The sequence below is a fragment of the Podarcis muralis genome, chromosome 1 (assembly GCF_964188315.1).
Source record: "Podarcis muralis chromosome 1, rPodMur119.hap1.1, whole genome shotgun sequence".
NCBI classification, from domain to species: Eukaryota; Metazoa; Chordata; class Lepidosauria; order Squamata; family Lacertidae; genus Podarcis; species Podarcis muralis.
Genome location: NC_135655.1, coordinates 122,203,131 through 122,225,401, shown reverse-complemented (window position 1 = coordinate 122,225,401; position 22,271 = coordinate 122,203,131).

The window sequence follows — 22,271 nt, the reverse complement described above, 5'->3', positions numbered from 1 at the left end:
CCACACAATAGAGGGAGGATCTTACCTGGGAATCCTCACTTGGCTCCCGAGCTTCTCCCACCCTACCCACCCTCAGTTAATGTCTTATTCTGCAGGTTAACTTTTCTTCACAGGTTTTGCAGGTTAACTTTTCTTCACAGGTATGCGGGCGCTGCTACGATAAGGTCGCTGTTAAAGGGCCGGAAAGGAATTTCCCTGCATTGGCAGGTTTCGCCTTTCCCGTAGCAAAACGTCACAACTTTGGCAGTATCAGGTCTTGGGCGGAATCCTTTTGTCCATCTTCCTCTTTGCGGCGGCGATACCAGGGTTCCCCGTTAAAGGGGTTTTCTGAAGGGAGGCTTTGGCCGTACACCGAAAGGTCGTCATTGCTCTCCCCTGCGGCGGCGGCATTACGGGGGCGGCTATCTCTGCTTGAACATATGTTCTCCAGAGCCGGCCCATCCTCCCCACACACACACTGGATAACCCTGAAGCTCCCTAGGTCCCCGGCTGGGGACCGGGGAGGGAGAACGCCCAATGCCTGAGCCAAGGTCTACCCACATTTGAAATTTAATAAAGTTGTGGCCAATTTAATCCCATAGCACGTTGTCTTGAGTCGTTATTCCACATGACGGGGGGACCATGCAGGATCTGGGGATTCCGCCTGTCCACGCAAATGTATCAGATTTGCGTTTTTTAAAAACAATACAAGAATCAAAACACACCCTTGGAAATTCCCATTTATCACAATGTAATTCTCCAAGCAAACAATATTTTATGTTAGGGAATATTAGGGAAATGTAGGTCTGTGTAAAAATAAATATATTTGTGAAAATTGCATACGAAACTATATTATATTATGGAAATGGCTTCCGCAAATATGTTACATTAGTCGAAACGGCATTAAAAAATGTGTTTATTAGAAGTTTGCACTAAAATGCCCATGAATATCCATGAGAATTTATTTTTTTTAATGAAAATTGCTGCAGAAATGTAGAGAGCTGAATTTAAGAAGGGAAAACCAAGAAACTGAGATAGCCAAAACTGACAGATCCTTCCATCCCTAGTGGCAATTCAGGATTGGGGAGCCAATGTAATTCAGAACACTAAAATCCAGAAGGAAAATTTTAACAGGGAGAATTTCATAAGCATCCCTGGCATCCCACTTTTCTGTCAAGTGGTGCTCAAGGTAGCTCGCCATAAAATGTAGAGTAAAATGCAAAATAACAACCCAAATATAAAAACGCAATGAAAATGATAGAAAACAACATCCATGGTCATCCACATGGGCCAGCAGGATCCGTAGTTCCTTGCCTCCCCCAAACCTCACAAGAAGTGCGCTCCTGATTAGAAACAGCATCAACTTGTGGCAACTTAAACTGATGGAATAGACACAGCTTGTGGACCTAATATATAGAATAAGAGAACATACGTTTAAAGAAGAATGGGAAAAGTTTATTGAATATATGGGGGGGGGAACTGCATATACGTGAAAACGTTGGCAGCATTAAGATAAATTCAACCATGTAAACAAGTTTTGTTGGACGTAACAATAGACTACTGAATGGTTTAGTTTATATAAAATATGCAGGGATTTATGTTATGCAAAATGAACCATGGAAAGATAAGAAGGGAAGGCATTGACATTTTAAAGTTGTTTAAATGAATATTCTAAAGCAGGGGTCATCAAACTTTTTCAGCAGGGGGCCGGTCCACTGTCCCTCAGACCTTGTGGGTGGGCAGACTATATTTTGGAAGGGGGGAAAAATGAACAAATTTCTATGCCACTCAAATAACTCAGAGATGCATTTTAAATAAAATGACACTTTCTACTCATGTAAAAACACGCTGATTCCCGGACCGGCTGTGGGCCAGATTTAGAAGACGATTGGGCCGGATCCAGCCCCTGGGCCTTAGTGTGCCTACCCATGCTCTAAAGTGTAAAACAGAAAATTTAATAAAAATTATATTTTCATTGGACAACATCAACTTGTCCAAACTGCAATGTTTACAGCGGTCACAACAAAGGAAGATGCTTTATATTGAAACAGACCATTTATCCAGTATTGTCCGCTTATCATGAACTGGTAGCAGCTCTTCAGCATTCACAAACTCTTTCCTAGTCCTACCGGTGATGCTGAGGATTCAGTCTGAGAGCGTTGGCGTGAGAAGTGCTCGCTCCACCGTTGAATGTTTCGGCTCGGCCAATTTCTCATGCATACACTGCTTAACGCAAAACAATAGTTTCCCTTAAGGCACTACCAAGTACAGTAACTTAAGCTAGGCTTGGCTCTTATCACGGCAGAGATAGCAAGCTACGTTGGTCCAGAATTAGGGCTTATTTGTGGAGGCCTGTACTCAGGACTACTGCCAACCTACTTGTCTGTTGCGAAGTGAGCGGCTTGGCTTGGCATTAGGCTTGCACCTTGGGATGTTTATTCTGGCTAATTTAGCAGCTGATAGAAGATCAGCACAACCCTTTTGCAGTAAAACTTCAGTTGCGGGTTCCAGCCGTGAACTGCTTGCATTTTGCTTCCAAATCTCTGTTGTGTAATCTTTGTATCTCGTTCCTTTTTTAAAAAAAATGAACATGAGGAAAATTGCTCATGGGGATACCTGAACCTAAAATGAACTGAAAATGTATTACAACTTTTAAGCTTGCCAAGCAATAGAAGCGGAATTCGCACCAATCCCATCTCTCTCAACAGCTGTTGCTACAAGGTGATATTGTGAAGACATCTCAAAATAGAACGAGGCAGATACTTGCGCAACATGGTTTCTGGTATATTTTGGCAATCTCCCGCTGGGATCTAATTGCATTTTAAACACAGCACTAGTGGCATAGGGAAGTCTTTGCTAACGTGCGTACTTGGGGGAGCGGAATGGAGTTGGTTTAAAATAAATAAGGAATCACAATACTTTGAATTTAGGTGAAAGGAGAGTCTAAATTGACAACTGAACTCAGGCTGGTTGCAATCAAGTCCTATTAAAGTTCATGGGGATGACAAGAATCAGGAGAAATTTGTCCTACTCAGTTTGCAGAATTTGCTGTTCACTAACGTACAGTGGACTAGAGCAGGCATCCCTAAATTCAGCCCTCCAGATGTTTTGAGACTACAATTCCCATCATCCCTGACCACTGGTCCTGTTAGCTAGGGATGATGGGAATTGTAGTCCCAAAAGATCTGGAGGGCCGAGGATGGGAACGCCTGGACTAGAGTCTAGCACAATGTTCACATTAGAGAGTAATCAACAGGTAACTGCCTTTTGTATAGGCCTCACTGATTTCTTCCAAACAAGAGGCAAAATATTGTTAGTTACTTGTGCTAAGCAACACCCACAATATTCTCTTTTCTCTTATCAGGCAGATGGAAATCAGCAGGCAAGCAGGTTAAAGCCTTCAACAGACGAGTCCACTTTAATTCCTTTGCACAACATTTATGGGTCTTTTTGGCCCATATCCTTCTTAATTTGTGGTGCTCAGAACTGGACTCAATACTCAAGGTGTGGTTTGACTACAGCAAAATGATCTTGGTCTCTTGAGGGGGTTGCCTGGAATCTGGGTATTGCTTTTCGGAACATAAGAAGGGTTACTGCCTCTCAGCGGAGCTACCTTGCAAGGTTGTTTTAAGGATAAAACGGGAGGGTGGGTATGTAAGAATAGTTCTGCTGGAAGTCCAGAACAAGGGAAATAATAGTACCAGTCTATTCTGCCTTGGTCACACCACACCTGGAGTAAATGTCCAGTTCTGGGTGCCACAATTTAAGAAGGATGTCAACAAGCTGGAATGTGCACAGAGGACGGTGACCAAGATGATCAAGGGTCTGGAAACCAAGCCTTATGAGGAACAGTTGAGGGAGTTGGGTATGTGTAGCCTGGAAAAGAGGAGACTGAGAGAAGATATGATAGTCATATTTAAATATTTCCTTTAAAAAAAATTATTAACAGGCCAATCACATCACATTATCATATCAAATTAATTCCAAATTATACAGCCAAATTTTAAATTTTGTTGGGGGTACCCATACATCAAGCTCCGCTCGAGTCCAAAACAGCATCACTTATCTTACTGCTTTCATTAGACAGTTCTGTCCAGTTTGATCCGGATAGTCCTTTATTACTTCCTTTCTCTTCTTGTTGTTATCATAAATTCCTTTCTTTGCGATCTCTGATGATTTTCACAAGCAGGTTGAAAGCTGGCATTCTATGTGGATTTTTGTACTCTTCCAAAAATCATATCAGTCAGGGACAGCCTCTGTACAACGCTTCCATACACAGGATTAGTCTCTGATCTGTCCTTTATTTTTCAAATAAATCAGATCAAATGAGTCTGGGGGCTCTGTCAGGTCAAACTTGCATTCCAACATTCCTTCTCATTTGAACAGTCCTGATTCTCCTCCCCCAGTCCTTCTTAGCGAGACGCCATATTTTAACTGCGTCATAAGAATTTCCCTCTTTTCTCACCATTCTCCAGTCATCTTTCCTGTTTTAATCCATCCCACATAGTTCTTAAAATCCTGCCTGTGATTCATAAAAACACAACGATCTTGTTTCTATCTGGGGTGAAGGGTTATTAATGTCACATCATGCAGAAAAAAAGAGTTTTTTCCTCCATCCACCCCCCTTCGTTCCAAACATACAGTCTCCTTGTGGTAATTCATCAGAAGATTTACTTATCCGTCCGTCACTCCTGGTCGCAGAGATCCATTAATCAGCAGTCTTATCGTCAAGCTTTACTTGATGTATGTGCTTTCAGCTTTATTTCCAATCGTATGTTTCCAATTATAATTCCAAGCTGAAGCAACCAGCACACGCTAATTGGAATCGGCGTCAGGAAGATCTCACTTCACCGAGGGCCTGTGCCAAGTGTTTGGCACCCCCATCACTCGTATCAGGGGGTGCATTGTGAACACCGCTGGCAGGACAGCACTCCCCCACATCCTGGGGGAGCTTAGGAAGGCTGCATACTTCCCATAGCAGCCCCTTAGTACCTCGTATGGGTCAGAGAGATGTTATTGTCGGCCATCTTCCAACGCGCCACCTGGTGGCCCCTCATATTTAAATATTTCCAGGGATCTCCCATGGAAGAGGGAACAAGATTATTTTCTCCCGCTCTGAGGGGTAGGACTTCAAGTTATAAGAAAGAAGATTCCAACTAAAAATCAGGGAAAACTTTCTGACAGGAAGAGCTGTTTGACAGGGTTGCGGACTCTCCTTCGAGGGAGACTTTTAAGCAGAGGTTGGATGGCCATCTGTCATGGACACTTCAGCTGAGATTCCTGCATTATAGGGGGTTGGAGTAGATGACCTTTGGTGTCCGTTCCAGCTCTACAATTCTATGATTTTATATGATTCTTAACTAAACAAGCAGGTGCCATTATCAGTATGAGCCACAAGAACTTGTTTGGCCATTGAATGATGAGTCCTGGTCACTTCCAAAACTATAGTTCTGTTGCCCAATAACATTTCATCACAGTTTTTTCTCTTATTTTCTTGAAATGCATTCTCATCTATCGTGAATCATTGGGCATAGCAGGGTATTGAATCTGTCCCCAAGATAAGTATTCCAGTTCTGACATTGACTTAGTTTTTGTTTTTCCGGTCACCCACAATTCCCCTGGCATCTCAAAGCACAGCGGTGCTGTTTTTTTTGTCAGCTTGAAGGCTTTGTTCGGTGCATAAATAAACGTGTGTTTGGAGAGGACATTTCTTTTTTAACTGGAGGCTGATTTCTCCTCTCATTCATTCCTCATTATGGCAGGTAGCTCTTTGGGCTGCTTTATAGCTCCTGAGTTGTAATGTCATGATCAGTGAGGTCATAACGTTGTTGAAATGTGAAGAACAATACCAGATGTCAGCCTCTGGGCCCAACTGCTGTAACTGATAAACTGGTGGAGTGCGTTCTGTTTTGACTAAGTTCAACTTGGTGCGTGAATGTGCACCTGTCTAAGGTAATGGGAAATCACAACATACAGGCAGGATAACGCCAAACAGAAGCAAACCTGAGTGCATTTTGCAAACAATGTTCCTCAGAGATCAGCAGTCGCTGCCAGCTAGGGTTAACTAGTGCTGGCAACATGATTTTTACTGGCCCTGAGTAGAATCTGCTCAAGTCCTAGCTTGTAACATCGGCCCTGAAAGACCTACATTGGCTCCCAGTACGTTTCCAAGCACAATTCAAAGTGTTGGTGATGACCTTTAAAGCCCTAAATGGCCTCGGCCCAGTAGACCTGAAGGAGCATCTCCATCCCCATCATTCTGCCCGGACACTGAGGTCCATCGCCGAGGGCCTTCTGGCGGTTTCCTCACTGTGTGGGGTATAAACAGTAATAGTATAAATAGTAAAATTATCTTTATGGAATGGGACATCCCTATTTTCATGGGAAAAATGTTGGATGGTATGCTTCTCGCAGTTCCCTCACTGCGAGAAGTGAGGTTACAGGGAACCAGGCAGAGGGCCTTCTCGGTAGCGGCACCCGCCCTGTGGAACACCTTCCCATTAGATGCCAAGGAAATAAACAACTATCAGACTTTTAGAAGACATTTGAAGGCAGCCCTGTTTAGGGAAGTTTTTAATGTCTGATGTTTTATCGCTATCATCATCATCATCATCATCACCAATTCTGTTGGAAGTCACCCAGAATGGCTGGGGAAACCCAGCCAGATGGGTGAGGCACAAATAATAAATTATTATTATTTTATTGTACCAAGGGATAATCTTCATGGCCATTTCAGAACAGCGTATCTTACCAACAGAGTTTTGTAAGTGGCAGAGCTCATACGTTATGTTTGTAGAGACAAGGCTATGAACTCTGGGCTTATTCCCAAGCATTTCAACCATCATTCTGTGATACATATGCCGGGACATGAAAGAATTGGCTGCTGCCCTTCACATGTCATTGGCATCGCAAATATGAAGCGTCATCTCTTTTGATTTCTGATTATCTCACTCGGCTTGTGGTGTTGTGCTGTGAGTTCTTGACAGCCGAATGTGGCCAGCCAATTGGAATTTGCATGAAATTATACTCTCCTTTGATTATCACTTTATTTTGATCTCATTTTGCCTGCAGTGCAACCATACGGATAGTGCCATTCTATGGTTTAATCAGTAGATGGCACTGGAATAAATTCTTCCTAGGGCAAAATGGGAGGATTTGCTGTGGCCATTCTGTTTCAGGGACAATAAAGTTTCACACCAACATCCTGGCTAATGTTAATAATGATTTATTATTTGTACCCCACCCATCTGACTGGGTTGAACATCAAACATTACAAACTTCTCTATATAGAGCTGCCTTCAGATATCTTCTAAAAGTCTGATAGTTGTTTATTTCCTTGACATCTAATGGGAGGGCATTCCACATGGCGGGCGCCACTACTAAGAAGGCCCTCTGCCTGGTTCCCCATAACCTCACTTCTCGCAGTGAGGGAACCACCAGAAGCATACCCTCCAATGTTTCTCCAATGAAAATGTCCCATTCCATAATAATAATTTTACTAGTTATACCCCACACATCATATTGGGTTGCCCCAGCCACTCGGGGGGGGGGGGGGGCTTCCAACATATATAAAAAACATAATAAAACGTCAAACATTTTAAAAAATCTTCCCTATACAGGATTGCCTTCGGACGGCTAGGAGATCGGATAATTCCATACCCTCCAACACTTCTTCAATGAAAATAGGGACATCCTAAGGAACAGTGAGGGACACGGGTGGCGCTTTGGGTTAAGCCACAGAGCCTAGGACTTGCCAATCAGAAGGTCGGCGGTTCGAATCCCTGCGATGGGGTGAGCTCCCGTTGGTCTGTCCCTGCTCCTGCCAACCTAGCAGTTCAAAAACACGTCAGAGTGCTAGTAGATAAATAGGTACTGTTCTGGCAGGAAGGTAAACAGCATTTCCGTGCACTGCTCTGGTTCGCCTGAAGCGGCTTAGTCATGCTGGCCGCATGACCTGGAAGCTGTACGCCGGCTCCCTCGACCAATAAAGCGAGATGAGTGCCACAACCCCAGAGTCGTCTGTGACTAGACTTAACTGTCAGGGGTCCCTTTACCTTTACCTTAAGGAACAGTGGGACATTCCAGGATCAAATCAGAAACCGGGACACCTTCTCTAAATCAAGTCTTTCCCTGGAAATTAGGGACACTTGGAGGGCCTGCAGAAGGCCCTCAGAGCTGGATATACAATATATACACCACACACACACATTAATTTCTATAATGTATTTTATTAGTATTGAATAAAATCCAGACAGGAACTTGAGGTGCAGCTTTTCAGCAAAAGGCATCGTATCACCATTAGTGTCAGTGAAACAGTGGTATTCCACATGGATATACAGCTGAATACAATGTAAACATTATTGCTTCATCGTGACCAAAGATTCACAATGTGAGACTTCACAATGCAGACTCATATGCAAATAGTAGGCCATATCGCTCTGTATATTGGTTTACTCACAGTATGTGTGTTCCTTTTTCGCTGATTTTATTAATTGTACCCCTGCTCACATTAAATCTTCTGGATTTCCCTTCCGAAGTTTATTACTTTTGAATTCATTGTGGGAGTTATCCCTGTTCAGCATACATTCTTAAGAGCAAGAATATACAGAACTGAATATCTGTTGGGTAAATGTGAAGGGCAAAGGGTCACGGTTTACAGATATGCAAAATTTATTGGAGTTCGGTCAGACATTTGTAGCAGGGAAAGTAGGTTAGTTCTCTGCTTAATTTAAATTGTCTGTGCAATGTTTATTTGGCTTGTAAATATTTAACAAACAGAGCTGCCTTATGGATTCGAGCCATATTTTAGTATTATTACTATTTATTAGCTTTGTACAGCAACAGAGGAAAGGAAATCTGGAGATAAATAGTCTTCCTAGCCTTAGCAAGCACGCAACATTAGATTGCAATAATAATATTTTTTTAAAGGAATGGACATGGGGAGATGAGATGGCGAGTTGACTTTTTTGCATCTTGCACTGGTAGCTGCAATTGTGCCATCAATGGGCAGGCAATCGTTGAAAACTACAGAAAAGCAGTAAACTTTTGTTTGCATGTCTTTGCTGCAGACCTCCTTCCCTTCCACCTGCCCACGTACTTTTGGACTCAACACCTGTGGCAGGTGTGACGAGTGCAAGGGAAAGGTAAAGACCACAATCGGGTTCTTGGAAAGCGTTCATAGACAGACATTACAGAATTATGCATGCAGAAATACACCCCTGATTATCCACAACATTTCTCAAACCATGGCTGGATTAATAAGAGTGGAATTCATTGATAGATAGATAAATGTATAAACACACACACACACACACACACACACACACACACACACACACACAGGTTTTTTGAGCAGGAACTCAGGGAAACTGAGCTCCCTTACCTTTTCAAAATTAAATAATTATATTTTCTGTCAAGGGGGAGGGGACTGGAATGGATATACACCCAATGCCTGAGCCAAAAATCCGCCTAGATCTGTAATCAATAAAGTTGTGGCCGTTTCTAATACAGATCATTGTCTGCTTGAGTTTATTAATCACATCTTACTTTTCGCCATTGCCAAGGGTGGGTGGGTGCCACTGCAACAGGGCCCACAATACATAACAAACAAACATTATGTTTTTATATTCTGCTAGAAGCTGCCCAGAGTGGCTGGGGAAACCCAGCCAGATGGGCGGTGTATAAATAATAAAATTACTACTACTACTACTACTACTATTATTATTATTATTATTATTATTATTATTATTATTATTACTATTCCCCCACTTTTTTCCAGAAGAAAATCATTGTGTGTGTGTGTGAGTGTGTGTGGCCCTACTACAAGAAGGGTTATAAGTAAAATGTGCAGGCACCCTTTAGGTTATTTCTGCAAGATATGCCATCTTACCTTGTCCTGCCACTCAGTTTTTTCAGCCAGTGAGTGACCTCAGAACTGTAATTGATGAGTGAGTTATTTAGACAACTGGTTATAAAGATGACTGGGGTTCTTAAGAGGTGCTGTTTCTCCCACTCCTTTAGAGCACATATTTTTTCCTTCTCCTGTTTTATTTTCAAAACCTTTTAATCTCCTTAGTTCTAAAGGTAAAAAGAAGATAAAGGACCCCTGGACAGTCAAAGGCAACTATGGGGTTGTGGCGCTCATCTCACTTTCAGGCCAAGGGAGCTGATGTTTGTACGCAGATAGCTTTCCGAGTCATGTGGCCAGCATGACTAAACCGCTTCTGGCACAACAGGACACTGTGACAGAAGCCAGAATGCACGGAAATGCTGTTTACCTTCCCACCTTCCCGTACCTATTTATCTACTTGCACTGGTGTGCTTTCAAACTGCTAGGTTGGCAGGAGCTGGAACAGAGCAACAGGAGCTCTCTCTGTCGCGGGGATTCGAACTGCCAACCTTCTGATCAGCAAGCCCAAGAGGCTCGGTGGTTTAGACCACAGCACCACCCGCGTCCCTTCCAGGTCCCCTTTTTGCCATTCCTGTCTTTCTGACAACCAAGATGCACCTTTCCTCGGGCAGTTGAATCTGAAATAAGGGACTCTCACCAATTTATTTTCTGCAAATGCTACAATGCAATAAGTAGCTGAAGTCCAGGCCAGCATCAAGACTTCTATGTATAGGAAACTGAAGGAAGCAGTCACCTAACCAGCCACATCAACATTTCACACATATAGGTAAAGGTAAAGGTACCCCTGCCCGTACGGGCCAGTCTTGACAGACTCTGGGGTTGTGCGCCCATCTCACTCAAGAGGCCGGGGGCCAGCGCTGTCCGCAGACACTTCCGGGTCACGTGGCCAGCGTGACAAAGCTGCATCTGGCGAGCCAGAGCCGCACACGGAAACGCCGTTTACCTTCCCGCTAGTAAGCGGTCCCTATTTATCTATTTGCACCCGGGGGTGCTTTCGAACTGCTAGGTTGGCAGGCACTGGGACCGAGCAACGGGAGCACAGCCCGCCACGGGGATTCGAACCGCCGACCTTTTGATCGGCAAGCCCTAGGTGCTGAGGCTTTTACCCACAGCGCCACCCGCGTCCCTTCACACATATACACACAAATAAAAAATAAAAATGGCCGTCTGATTCCAGGGAATAACATTTTAAAAAGAAATGGATAAAGGTGTTCCGAGATGTCAAGCTGGTATTTAAAAAGTCATGAAGGTGTTAGTTTGACTCAGGAGTGCTTTCTCAATCCCTAGATAGAATCAGCAACCATGGACAGCGCCCGCAGATCAAAGGATGTACCATGGATTGCTGAATGCCTTCAACAGTCATGAAGAGGGAAGAGCAGCGAAAACTCTTATGAGCTGGGATTTGGATACTTCCTTTTATTTATGGATGTATTCGTTTTGGCACTCCGGGGTAGCTCAGTTGGTTACAGCAGGGGCAGGCAACCTAAGGCCCGGAGGCCAGATGCAGCCCAATCGCCTTCTCAATCCAGCCCGCAGACGGTCTGGGAATCAGTGTGTTTTTACATGAGTAGAATGTGTCCTTTTATTTAAAATGGATCTCTGGGTTATTTGTGGGGCATAGGAATTCGTTCATCTCTTTTTCTTTTTCAAAATATAGTCTGGCCCACCACATGGTCTGAGGGACAGTGGACTGGCCCATGGCCGAAAAGGGTTGCTGACCCCTGGGCTAGAGCATGGTGCTGGTAACACCAAGGTTGCAGGTTTGATCCAGCTGCATATTCCTGCATTGCAGGGGGTTGGACTAGATGACCCACAGGGTCCCTTCCAACTCTACGGATCTAAGATTTAATGTTTCTTTAGCCTGCTCTTCATTTTAAAAATCCCCCAGATAAGTGTGGGATGCGGGTGGCGCTGTGGGTTAAACCATAGAGCCTAGGACTTGCCGATCAGAAGGTCGGCGGTTCGAATCCCCGCGATGGGGTGAGCTCCTGTTGTTCGGTCCCTGCTCCTGCCCACCTAGCAGTTCAAAAGCACGTCAAAGTGCAAGTAGATAAATAGGTACCGCTCCAGCGGGAGGGTAAACGGCGTTTCCGTGCGCTGCTCTGGTTCACCAGAAGCGGCTTAGTCATGCTGGCCACATGACCCGGAAGCTGTACGCTGGCTCCCTTTGCCAATAAAGCGAGATGAGCGCCACAACCCCAGAGTCGGCCACGACTGCATCTAATGGTCAGGGGTCCCTTTACCTTTACCTTTACAGATATGTGTACAACGTACCAAAATCAAGAACATAGAACCAGAATATCCTTAATACTCCATTATTGTTTACATGCAGAAAAGGAGCAATTCTAGCAAGGACATGCCCTCATGCTTCACACATCATTTGAGCCAAAAGCTGGACATTATTATTATTATTATTATCAAAAAGATTTTTAACTGGCATTGAAATCGCATCAGGGTCAGAGGTAGTGAAATGCATGAGGAAAGCACATTCCACAAATGGGAAGCTGAAATTGACAAGGCCCTCATGTGTGCTGCCATGTAAAACACACACACATACACACACACACTTGCAAATTAATCCTCCTTATGAGGCATGTCAACGTCTGTAATCACAGTAATGCTTTGGGAGTCACTGATCATGCGAGAGTTGCCACAGAGTGAATGTGCATTCTTGCGTCATACAATATATGCATGCATTTTTATGGGACACGGGTGGTGCTGTGGTCTAAACCGCTAATGCCTCTTGGGCTTGCCGAACAGAAGGGTCGGTGGTTCGAATCCCCATGACTGGGTGAGCTCCTATTGCTCAGTCCCTGCTCCTGCCAACCTAGCAGTTTGAAGGCATGCCAGTGCAAGTAGACAAATAGGAACTGCTGTGGCAGGAAGGTAAACGACATTTCCATGCGCTCTGGTTTCTGTCATGGTGTTCTGTTGCGCCAGAAGCGGTTTAGTCATGCTGGCCACATGACCCGGAAAGCTGTCTGTGGACAAACGCCAGCTCCCTCGGCCGGAAAGTGAGATGAGCACCACAACCCCATAGTCACCTTTGACTGGACTTAACCGTCCAGGGGTCCTTTACCTTTACCTTTTTACCTGCATGCATTTTTTCCCAGTCTTGTACATAGGAATGGTTTCAGGCAGCAAAGCAAACTGATTGTGTGAACCTGTCCTTGACTGATGCTGAATGTCTCTCGGTAATGTCGATTTCTGTTCAGTGTCTAAATCTTAAAACCTTCCGTTCAAGATAGGTCCCATTCCATGGAGAGGGATGTCACAGAGCTGACACAAGCCCTATAACCTCTCTCCATTTGTTACAACAATTTATGTAGCAAGATGGGTTACTAAACAAGGTATTAGAGTCTTTCCAGCCACTCAGTGTTTATTAATGGCAAAGTGATGCCTTCTGCAACTGAAGGCTGCTTTTATAGCAGTTAGTGGTCCGTTCCATATGTCCACATGGGATAATCATGCTTCTTACTGGAACCTCACACAGCCCACATATCTATATGTTTAAAAACGAAAAATAGCCTTGGCAAAGCGAGGCTTTTTGAAATGTATGCATATATACAAATGCCTTCCTTGTGTGGGTGATAATGTGAGAGGGGGAAATTGCAAGACGCATTTGAAGGTTTGGAATTATTATTGTTTTTTTAACAGTAAATCCTGCATTTCTAAAATTGTTTTAAATGTCAAAAACAAACCAGGATGCAACTTGCATTTAAAGAATCAAAAAGAAACCTCTCTCTGGGGGCTTTGTAATGAAAATGTTGGGTTTGTCAGTTTGCATTTCTTAGTACAGAAAGTATTGATCTGATGTGTAGATATCTTTCCTATTCTAATTGAATCAAGAGGGTTCTGGAAGCTTCTGTGTGTGAAAGAAACAAGCAGAAGGTTCATAATGTTTGGGTTATTCTTGGGTTATTTCTTCAGAGAAGCTGAATACAGTAGCTGGCTTAAACTGCTTCTCTTATCTCTTCTGTCAAGGTCATGCCGACTATAATAGTAAGGCCAGAAGGAGCCTGGGTTTCACTCTTTTCTATCTCTCTTTCCTTCTGGTGTGGTGTTCTGTGCATAGTATCCTTAGTGTTAAAGTTTAAACTAATTGTAAGTTATTGTAAGTTAAAGTTAAGTCTGCTGCAACTGGATTTCTTATGGACAGTGCCAATCCTGAACGTGTTGGATTCTTGACCATTATGCTCATTTGCCTTCAGTAGCAGCAAAGCTCTGCTGGATGAAATACAATTGCCTCTGGTCTATTTTGGGGAGAATCCCACAATGTATTTTAAGTTTTTACTCTGCTAACTATATATCCGAGTTCTGCTTTGGATCAATAGAATTCCATAACAGAATTGAGGCTGCAATCATATGCATGCTTACCCAGGGGGGAGCCCCATTGGACTCAGTGAGATTTACTTCAGAGTAGAGAAGGTGTAAACAGGACTTTGGTGTTTGTTAGCTTTAGTCAAACACCTGCTGGTCAAGATGGCTACATGGGGCCATTAGGATCAAAGCCAGTATGCCACTGAATGTCATTTTTTAAGGAGGTGGGATGAGGGCAATAGAAGAAGAAACTATTGTCTCCTAGCAATAAATGAAGAAATATTTTTAGATATTGTTGTTCTGGCTTCTGGGATTCCGAATATTTTTTTTTCTTTTCTTGTTTTCCTCCTCCAAAAACTAGGTGCGTCTTATGGTCTGGGGCATCTTATAGAGCGAAAAATACGGCAGTAAGAGTCTGGCTGGATCAGGCCAATGGCCCACTTAATCTGGCATCTTGTTCTTGGTACACTGCCTCCAACAATGAAGGAAGATGTCATGGTTAGGAGCAGTTGATAGCCTCTGCCTCCATGCAGTTGTGTAACCTTCTTTAAAAGTTACCCAGTTGGTAGCCATCTCAACTACTGGCAGTATTGTATATGAGCACCCGTAGGAGGAGGGAGCCCCTGAATCACAGTGCGGAGAATGGAGAAGATGGCCCCTCCTAGCTTTCAGTAGCAACAAATTTATAATAGTCCACTCCAAACACCCTCCTCAGTGGGCACTGTTGTGGGCTGGTTCTCTTCCCAAACGATGGAGGCACCTTGGGCTGCTTCCCAGGCATCAAAAGTGGTCTCTGGGCTGAGCTTGCTGCCCGGAGAGTGTATTTTGACCACTCACACAATTGGCCCAATCATGAACAGGCAAGGGGGCGGGCCACTCCCGGCGGGGAGGGCTCAACACGGGCCTGCAGGTTTCACTTGGGTCCGCTCTCTGTGCATATAAAGCTTTCCATAGTGGGAAATCCATAATACTCCCTGAGATGTCAGAAGAGTAAGGAAGATCTAGATTCTGGCTTGCTAAGTAGAGAGAGTGATTTACCTGTGAACCACTGAAGTGGATACAGGATTGGAATAAAGCAGCATAAATACTCTTTTAACTGGTTTGAGGATTGCCGGCTTAGTTGCACTTGATTGCACCAGGCAAATTAGCAAGCTATAAAGTAACAAAAAGAAGAGCAATCAGGGCCTTTTGTGAGATCGGTTATGACATTTTAGGTTTCAGTACTCAATGGAAATTAGTGGCTTTGTTCAGGAGGTTTGTAGTTCTCCTTTTTGCTCTAGGTGTTTGTGGTTTGGTTGTTGTTGTTTTTAACAAATACCGGTCTGAGCATCTGCACGTTTTGAATATGGATTGGAATTGCTTGAACTAAAAGGTAAAGGTAAAGGTACCCCTGCCCGTACGGGCCAGTCTTACCAGACTCTAGGGTTGTGCGCCCATCTCACTCAAGAGGCCGGGGGCCAGCGCTGTCCGGAGACACTTCCGGGTCACGTGGCCAATGTGACAAAGCTGCATCTGGCGAGCCAGCGCAGCACACGGAAACGCCGTTTACCTTCCTGCTGGTAAGCGGTCCCTATTTATCTACTGCTAGGTTGGCAGGCGCTGGGACCAAGCAACGGGAGTGCACCCCGCCGCGGGGATTCGAACCGCCGACCTTTCGATTGGCAAACCCTAGGCGCTGAGGCTTTTACCCACAGTGCCACCTGCGTCCCATTTTATACCAAATGAACTGTGGCTGGTTAAGGTCTGTGATTGCAATACTGCTGATGGGGTGAGCAAAAGCAACTTTCCCCCCCCCGTATGAAAGTCCATCCCTTCTGCTTAGTTTGAATGTTGACTACAGTATTTCCACACACCCCTCCTCCTTCTGTGAAAGAATAGGCATAACCTCAGGCTGCTGGCTAATTACTTCTTTTATAACTTCTTCTGTAAATGAGAAATGATTGCGAGAGAACCTAAGGCCGAGGACTAAAAATACAAGAGTCTGAGAGGGGGTGTCAATGGGAGAATTGCATCTGTCAGAACCAAATGTATTCTGATTAACAGTTGAGTTTGATTTCTTAGAGGGGCACACACACGCATGCATATACAGAAAGAGATAAAATGTTTCAGGCAATGAAAATACTATTCTGTGCTCGGCTTTTGAAAACCTATTTCCTTTAATTTTTCTTTTTCCATAGCAGCTGCATGCCTGCTCTCCAAAAAAATCCAATTAATTTTATTAGTGTGCAAAAGGGAAGGGCCGAAGTAGGGGGGTGCTGAATTTCATCATCTCTTTCTTTTCTTTTTTAATAACTCTTTAGGAATCCACCCACTAAAAGAATCAAAACACGGGGATTCGAAGACAAGGCCAGCTCAGACTGAGAGCGAAAGGCTGGCAGGTGCTTTTCTGAACGATATCTCTGGTGACTGAAGTGGCTCAATGTGAAGTCAGCCATAAAAGTAGGGGGATAAGAATAAGGCCGTGGATGACACTGGAACAGAGCTGAGCTTGTCCCTCAAGACTCCATCAAACAGAAATCTTGCGCTCGCTCTCTCGCTCTCTCAGTTATCACGAGTATTGTCAGGCTAGAAACAGTGATGTGTGTCTTCATGAAGTTTCACATGCTTATTCAACAAGAGTTGGGTTCTTGCAAACTTTGCAACTTTGTAGCCTGTAGTAGATTTCCTGCCCAGCAGTTTTTAATAAGCAGCTTGCCAGGATGCTGTGTTTGAGGACAGTTTTGCAAAAAAAAATCTTCTTGTTCTCAGGTGTGCTCATTTCATGTGCTTATGGTCCACTGATCACTCAGCAACCACCCCCACCACGGTTATTTTGGATGGTAGGTGAAAGGTAAAAAGTAAAGGACCCCTGGATGGTTAAGTCCAGTCAAAGGTGGCTATGGAGTGCAGCACTTATCTAGCTTTTTAGGCACAGGGAGCCGCCGTTTGTCCACAGACAGCTTTCTGGGTCATGTGGCCAGCAGGACTAAACCGCTTCTGGCGCAATGGAACACCGTGACGGAAACCAGAGTGCATGGAAATGCTGTTTACCTTCCCGCCACAGTGGTACCTATTTATCTACTTGCACTGGCGTGCTTTCAAACTGCTAGGTTGGCAGAAGCTGGGGCAGAGCAATGGGAGCTCACCCCATCGTGTGGATTTGAACTGCTGCCCTTCCGATCAGCAAGTCTAAGAGGCTCAGTGGCTTAGACCACTGTGGCACTTGCATCATCTTTTAGGGTGGTATTCAATGCTAGTCTTATTCAGAGTAGATTCGCTGAAGTTAATGGATATGTTTATAATGTTTAATTCCAATGTTTCTACTCTGAGTAGAACACACTTGAATACAACTCTCTGTCTTTTTCTATAGCAAGAAACTGTAGTCCATATTGTCCGGGAGTAGGAAGTGATCAGATGTTTTTCAAAAGGGTCTCTTCCACCCCCTCACCAGTTATTTTATTGCCATCCTCCAGTTCCCCAAGGCTAATGTAACAGAAAGGTACAATGAGAGCCATGGTTACATTGTGAAAAGAAAGCCGCATTTGGAACTGGGGTGATCTGGGTTCAAGGCCCTACTCAGCCATGACACTCGCTGGGTGATTTTTAGCCACTCATTATCTTTCAGCTTAAGCTACCTCACAGGCCTCTTGCAATGACAAAACCAGGTCAGCAATCATAAACCATTAAATTGGCATATTAAATGGTCAATTAAATAAACCATTATAATGGGTAGTCAGTTGACATTCATAGCAGCAGCACTGCAAATCAAACAAGTGCATCATCGTCGTTGTCATCCATAGTAGTTGTAGTACAAAATAAAACAGTCGTACCTCAGAAGTCGAATCGACTTCCAAAATATTTGAAAACCAAGGTGTGGTTTCCGATTGGCTGCAGGAAGCTTCTGCAGCCAATCGGAAGCCGCGCTGGATGTTCAGATTCCAAAGAATGATCGCAAACAGGAACACTCGCTTCCGGGTTTGTGGTGTTTGGGAGCCAAAATGTATGATTGCCAAGGCGTTTGGCTTCCAAGGTACAACTGTAGTAATAATTATAGTAGTAGTAGTAGGTTTAAATCTTCATAATGCACACAACTTCTAAAAGCAAGGTCTTGGCTGTTTTTATACTAAGGAGCTGGGAAGGTTTCCTAGGTGGACTTATCAACAGTGAAGCTGTGTATGTGTGCCTTTTACACTCTGAGCCCCCAACTCTATTTTCTTGAAAATAATAATAATAATAATAATAATAATAATAATAATAATAATAAGGTAACAACAATAACAGCATTGGTTGGAGCATATCCTTCTAAAACAGGATTGGCCTTCCACATATTTTTGGACTCCGGCTCCCATGAGCCTCATCCAGAATAGCCAGTGGGCAGGAATGATGGGAGTCGTAGTCCACCAATATCTGGAGGGCCACTGGTTCCTCATCTTTTTCTTCCAATTTCAGAAACAGCATTCTTGTCCCCAATGGAAATAAATTACAGTACAGTGGTACCTCGGGTTACATACGCTTCAGGTTACATACGCTTCAGGTTACACACTCCTCTAACCCAGAAATAGTGCTTCAGGTTAAGAACTTTGCTTCAGGATTAGAACAGATATCGTGCTCCGGCAGCGTGGCAACAACAGGAGGCCCCATTAGCTAAAGCGGTGCTTCAGGTTAAGAGCAGTTTCAGGTTAAGAACAGACCTCCGGAACGAATTAAGTACTTAACCCGAGGTACCACTGTACTTACTTAGGTACAGCCTTGCAGCCATTCAAACATCTGAATTAACCTCACCGCAATTTGTTCTGGGTTTCATTCTTTACTCCTTTCACCTTCTGCAGTCATAAAGCAGTTGCAGTTGTCAAATGTGCAACACACATCGGAGCTCACGGTGATACAGATTTAACTCATTTGGTGGCTATTTACATGTGTTTGTGTCTCAGCGTAAAATGGACATTTCCCTTGGAAACATGATTTTGTGGTTGCCATTATCCCAAGCCCTCCTCCTTGCTTATTCATTCATGTATTCATTCATAGTATTTGTAGAGCACCTTTCATCAAATCTGACAGTACAGGCAAGTTGGGGCAGGAGTAATGGGCTCTACTGCTCTGCTAGTTCAGAAAGCCAAAGTTTTCCATCATCACCTTTGTACCCAGAGGACAACTTTCATTCAAGGCATGGGAAGCGCAGAATCCCCTCCCCTTTTAAAATAGCTTTTTTAGAGTGAAAGGTGCCCATCTTTTCAGCCAGACCTGTAACAACAAGATGAGTGTTATAGCAGGTGTGTCACAGGCTGCTTTTATAGCTAGTGATTGCCACATAGGAGAGCTCCCTTTTGCTTGACCCCTTGTTAACGGTTCTTGGGTAATGAACTAAAAAAAAATGCAGCACAATTTATAAAGCCACTGTGGCCAAAGATTTCAATTCAAATGACAGGAGGGCAAGCTTTGCTCAACCCTGGGGAACAACTTGCAAGATAATTACACAGCAGATCTGTGAAGTATTGAGATCAAGTCGCTGTAGTGCTTTGAAGGTCAATAAGGCAATTTCTTATATGATTTAATGGGCAACTGTCCTAGAATGCTAAACCTCATGTGAGTGATGTGGTGTCAAATTTCTGGTTGCGGCATCCTGTAATAGATGACACTTGGACATTTGCCTTTTTCAGTGACCTTAAAAAGCAAACAAAAACCAAAGAGATTTGGTGGAAGTTGAAAACGGAAACTTCAGCAAAATATATGCAATTGTTTTGACAGTTTTGATCATGTAGTCACTATTGCTTTTGCAGATTCTTCTTCTTCTTCAGGACTTCAGCTGGAATCCTGCATTGTTTCAACTGACCAGATAGAGCAAACTAGGATCTGAATAATTATATCCACCCAGAATGCAGTCGTGCCTTGGTTCTTGAATGCCTTGGTACTCGTAATTTTTGGCTCCCAAACGCCGCAAACCTGGAAGTAAGTGTTCCGGTTTGCAAACATTTTTTGGAAGCCAAACTTCTGACACAGCTTCCATGGCTTCTGATTGAGTGCAGGAAACTACTGCAGGCAATCGGAAGCTGCGTCTTGGTTTTTGAATGTTTTCGGAAGTTGAATGAACTTGGGTTACGTTCAAGAACCAAGGTACGGCTGTACTGGCTTTCCAAATTCTACTAAGTCTGTTAAATATACCCAGGGAGAAGGAATGGGAAACTATGAAATGGAAGCTGCTGGCCACTGGGGAAATCTCTTGGACAACCCTTCAATTTGGGCAACCCTCCACATTCTGACTCACAGCATACAACAGTCACCCCCAGAAACATATACACATAACACCCAAATTCTGTCTTACACTTACAATTTCAGCTGGAAATTGCCGGAACCCTGTTCTGGCACCTGTCAGGTGGGCGCCGTTTACCATTGTAAGAGAAAAGGAAAGCATTCATGATGGGGTACTTTTTCTAGAAAAATAGCACTGGTCTTACATATCTTGCATATCCCTGTATCTAACAGAAATCACACAATATCCTTTGCATACCTCACTAGGGGGAAGTTTGCACAAATGCACATATTAGGGAAAATAACATGCAAGATACCTTATGGAAAAGTCCTTGTATGTGTATATTGGACATATAAAATATGTGCACATATGCATATGGAAACATGCATTTTAGGAGAAAGGCACAAGAAATGCTGGCAAATTTCTAAAAAAGAAAGAAAGAAAATTAAGTCAGACTGGAAAAAAAGAGGAGCCAAAATTGATATCCCTAAATATAGCCAGCCCAATTACTACTACTACTACTACTACTACTACTACTACTACTACTACAAATTACTCACCCTTCACCCTAAGGTCCCAGGACAGGTTACAACATTAAAACCCTGTACTGAAAACAGTTCAAAACAACTCACATTCACAAAAACAAGGTGGTTCCTAAAATATATATATGTCCCAAGTGCCAAAAGTCAAGGTAAAGAGGTGTGGCTTCAGCATGTTAGGATATTTCCGTTCCACCTTAAAAGGGAGCAGGCTTTGTGAGTCACAGAGTCTGCGTATTTCCTGTTCACAGGATGTTTATGTTGTGTCTATGCTTTCGTTTTTCTCTCTCTCTGCCTGAAACACTGAAACAGGCAGTCATGTTTTCTCTGTTCTGACCAACGCAGAATAAACTTATAAATAATGCTCTCCTGCGTGCATCTTTCGCTGTGCATTATCTGCTGATAAGAGCGTGCATCAGCTCTGGAATGTGGCAAGCTATTTCTGGAGCTCGTGTCGCTAATTGCTGATACTGCGTGTCTACGGGAGATCGATGAACGTCCGGAGGCGACGTGGAGTCATGATGGACTTTGTCTCCCTGGCAGTATCCCAACACAGCATTCGCCAGAAGCTGTATAATGAAGTGCCACACAAACTTCTGTGGGAAGGAAGTTCCACAAATTTGCAATTTTGAGAAGAGTGGGCTTATTTATATATAATGCATTTTTTAGAAAAAAAATGCTTTAATGTCCTAACCTTGTACAAGCATGCTTCTTTTCATCCACCTGCCAGGCAAATGCGTTCTAGCAATCAGACAAGAGTTCCATATACTACAGTAGATTAGCTTGTTAAGGTATGGAGAGCTTCCCCAGGACAGTCATGGGAACAGGTGGAGAGAAAACAGAGGAGAGAAAAACCTACCAACCTGACAAAGTAGGGGAAAAAGACGAAACAAGTCAATAGGCAATCAATTTTCAGTCGGGGTAATACTGGCTGTGAAAGTGTCATGCATCTCATGGTGCCAATAGAGCTGGTGACATTTTGACAATAAGTTATTGTCTTCTTGTTTGGTGATTAATGGGCAGGGTCAGATTCAAGTTCTGGCTCAGGGACTTGCAGATGTGTCTTTGTAAACATATGGCAACCCTTTTTATATTGTATACACTTTTGTGTTCTCCTGGTCCCAAACTCTTTAGGCTTTGTAAAAGGACCCCTGGACAGTTAAGTCCAGTCAAAGGCGACTATGGCGTTGCAGCACTCATCTTGCTTTCAGACCAGGGAGCCGGCGTTTGTCCACAGACATCTTTCCAGGTCATGTGGCCAGCATGACTAAACCACTTCTGGTGCAATGGGACACCG